Source organism: Myotis lucifugus, unplaced genomic scaffold, assembly GCF_000147115.1.
Source record: "Myotis lucifugus unplaced genomic scaffold, Myoluc2.0 scaffold_7791, whole genome shotgun sequence".
Classification (NCBI taxonomy): Eukaryota; Metazoa; Chordata; class Mammalia; order Chiroptera; family Vespertilionidae; genus Myotis; species Myotis lucifugus.
In genome coordinates, this window is record NW_005878839.1 from 3,409 (window position 1) to 7,392 (window position 3,984).

The window sequence follows — 3,984 nt, forward strand, 5'->3', positions numbered from 1 at the left end:
TCAAGCCTCCTTTCTTGCTCCAGGAACTAATAAATCCCCCTTTTTGGCTTAAGCCATCTTGAATGGGTTTCTAACATTTGTAACTAGAATTCCAACATACAACATCAAATTCATAAATTCCACCTATCATTTTAGACAAGAAAACAGAGATTAACTTACCCAAGGCCACACATCACAACTGAATTATTTCTTTTCTCTTCAATCTATTGGCATGCTCTGCTTCAAGAAAAAAACTGAAACTTTGAGTTAGTGGAGTTTGTGTTTTTAATAACTCCCAACGCATTCATAGCTGGTCCCAAGCAGACTTGTGAGTGACTGGGTAAACCGTTGTCAGTTCTGAGGGCTGAAAACACACCTCCCAGAATTTGGGGCTACAGCTCTGTTAGCTGAGTGCAGCTGCATTGATGAGTGCTCCACAGTAGAGATACTCTTTATTGAACCAAGGCCCAAATGATGAAATTTCCACACTGAATGATCTCAGGAGTTGAGTGCGATAATTGAAACAACTAAAAAATAGGTTAAGACATTTTTTATAACTGCTTTAGAAGTTGTCAGTACCCACTCAATTTGTAATAGTGACCAGTAATCCACTGTACAAAGAACATATTAGTTAACACCTATAAAACCCCAGTTGTCCAACTGGTGATAGCTAAATAAACTGTAATATCCTTAAATACTACAGACTACAGGGGTATACTGAGTTATTGGTCCTAATTTGTGTTGTCATAGCTTCATATACTTTTACCTTCTGCCCTGTGACTACAGTGCTTCCCACCCTGGGCAATCAGCTCCCAGCCGACTAACATGGCCTTCTCGGAGAGCTTGTTTTGACAAATGTACAGTTAAGAGGGTAAAACGATGCCCACATGGTTTGCTTCTCTTCTTGTGATTCTGCTACCGTTACAGGTGGGAATCTGCACAGGTTAAAATGAAATTTTCCTATTTTTTGAATATGCAATATTTTCACATACAGTAGAATTCCAAAGGTACCAAAGGGTATACAACCACCTGGGTCCCTTCCCCGGAGGGAGCCATTTCCTGTGTAACCTTCCAGAGAAACTTGATCCATACATAAGGAAAGTCAAATAGCAGTATTTCTTGGAGTCGGAACCCAGGGCTGGGGATAGAGGCTTCTGGATCAGGCTGGAAAAGTCCTTCCTGGGAAGATCTGATTCTCTTACTTGAAGATATTTATAATCTGGGCAACCAGCCTGTAGGCAGACCTATAAAGAACTTACTGTTGACCAATTACTAGTCTACAAAGGCACTTGTCATATAGAGCTATTGATCTCATTTGAAACTCTTAAAAATGTACTGTTTCCAAAATGCAATCGATATTAGGGTGCACCTGAAAACTCAGAGAGGGAACTGCTCCTTGGCCTAAAGCAGGTAACAAGCACACAGTCGTGGTTTCAGTTTGCGCCATCCCCAAATGTTTGTTTCCTTTTGGAGTCAGATCATTCCAATTAAGACCAAACACTGGAAAAACATGGTAAAGGGAATTTTCATCTATTTACAGCAATATACGAATTAACTGTTTTTCTCATTTTAACTTGTTTAGGACTCAAAGGGAATTTTAAAAAATTGATTTGAAATGGTAAATTATATAACTTTAATTAATTTGTACCAGTTTGATATTTTCATCTGCAAAAATGTTTAAACTTTTTTCTCCTAAAAGCATAATGAAATGACCAAAACACCCACTGATCAAATTTTAAAATCTTTCTACAAAACTTAATGACTTTGCTTTTAAAACACAATTATTCATTTCACAAAGATTAACCAAAACACAAACCCTGTCAAAGTTTATTATTATAATCTTTCACAAAATCAATAGCTTAAACAAAAGACTGCCAATGACTACTTTAATGTAAAACCACAATGTAAAAATAGAACTTTAGTTTTAGTGACTGGAATACAAACAGATAAATAATCTTCTTCAAAGGGAAGAATACTTGAGGGGAAAAAATGGTATAATGTGTAAAGCAGGAAATGTAAATATCAGTTTAGTTCCTCATTGCCAACATGGCATTTATATCCCAGATGAGATTTCGTAATTGATCCATAATTTGCTTCAGCTGTTGATTCTTCTGTTTGAGTTTCTGGAGAAACAAAAGAATTTATCAAAAATGAAATATAGACCATGAAGTTAAACGACTAAATGTCCTAAGTTTGGACTCCAGACAATTAAGCTAAGTATTTCCTTCAAGCAGAAGACCTCAGCCCTCTTCTGTCCACAAATATTCACTGAAAAGCATACTGTTTAGGATCCTTTCCTCAAATCCTATAAGGCAAATGTATGCTTGGGTAAAACAAGATAAAAATAGAGAACTTCTGGTGAGTGTTTACTAGCTATTATAATAAGAAGCATTACTGTTCAGTAACCTTTTGGGAACATTACATTTGGAAATAATATATTTACTTAAATAATTTTAAAGAAACTATATTAAAATACTTCCACATAAAGTAGTACATGTTCAGTATAAAGAGGCCTAAAATCATTAATTTTTATATCATTAAAGAGCAAACCAAGATTACATAAACTGCTCATATTAATTCTATCTAGAGTTAAAGTAACAGGGAGAAAGTAACTAAAAAGAGGGACCAAGAAATTCTTATTGGAAACAGAAAAGCAATTTACAGAGACTTTAATGTTTAATATTAATTCAATTCATATTTGAAAAGAGAAATATCAAATGTACAGACTAATCACTCACTTTATTTACTTCAGCAATTTCTCGCCTCTCTTCACTAGCAAAACGAGGTGGGCCAGCTCGATCATCATTCTTTGAGCCATCTTCTTCCACATATGGAATTAGTTGCTGGAAGTTATAAACAAGTTAAAAGTAAAAAATATGACATAAAATTTCCAATTACACTGGTATAGAAAGGAGTCAGATTAAGGTCAATTTTTATACTTTTAATAATATAAAAAGAAATTTTAACTTAGATGATGGTCTAAAATAACAGTGTGGTGAGTTTATCATTTCAGTGCACTCTGTACATTAGCTTTTTGGGTTTCTTTTGAGAAATAGCTGTTATAACACTAGTTGTTACATATAGTTAAGTAATACCCTACTCATTCAACCAGCAAATATTTAGTTGCCAGCCACTGGGTGACACACTGCAAAAATTGTGACACATAAGTTGTGATTTCCAAACCTAAGAAATTCATGGACCATTGAGATAGAATAGTCTTTCTTTCATTCATACTAGAAAGAACTTTAGGGATGTGCATGATATAAATCTCATTTACTTGCTATTTAGAACCTAAGTACCTATGAAAAATCCTAGATGTTGTAACTTCTTTGATTAGGAGAAAGTTGTTTGTTTGTTTTTAATTTTGTAGGAGAAAAAAATGTATATAGCAATGAAACTTGTAGCGGAATTATAATTGAATATGTATGGTTTGTGATGAAGTTTATTTGATGAAACTCCTCATAGACATGATAGACTTCAGGAATCATATAGTCTCAACTGTCTTATATTATTACCAATCCAGGTAAATAGGTGGTATGACCAGGAGTCATCTGGCTAAACTTCTTCAAATTCCTTCACAGAGACAATAAAGACTTACCCACACCACTTTCCTCCTTTCCTCTCTCCCAATGCACACTTGTCCTTTCTCCTGAATACAGTTAGTCTCCATTCCTGTGCTTTTTCTTCTGCCTTTATTACTTATCTGCTTCCCAACCTTTCCCTACGGTTTCTTCCTTTATCATCTAAACATGTTCTGATCTCTCCCATGTGGAGGAAAAATGCCAAAAACCTTTGACTCTATCCTTCTTTCCATCCACTGCATTCCTCTCTTGATTTCTATCTCAGCTTCTTGAAAGATGCATAGCCACTTGTTGGCTCCAGTTCCTTATTTCCTTCTCAATCTTCAACCCGCTGTGATCTGACTTCTTGTTACTGCCATTTCACTGAAACGCTGCTCAGATATACTGACAATTCTCTAGCAAAATCTACTGGACAGTTTCAGTC

The 3,984-nt window shown here is 35.2% G+C and overlaps 1 long non-coding RNA gene across 1 annotated transcript; it reads right to left on the bottom strand.

The window, feature by feature from the left end:
- Positions 1–1,778: 1,778 nt before the first annotated feature.
- On the bottom strand, positions 1,779–2,848 carry LOC102423084. The gene is made up of 2 exons (XR_001346975.2): positions 2,718–2,848; positions 1,779–2,102 (listed from the first exon to the last, which is right to left on the bottom strand). It is a non-coding gene; the product is annotated as an uncharacterized LOC102423084 (long non-coding RNA).
- Positions 2,849–3,984: the final 1,136 nt, after the last annotated feature.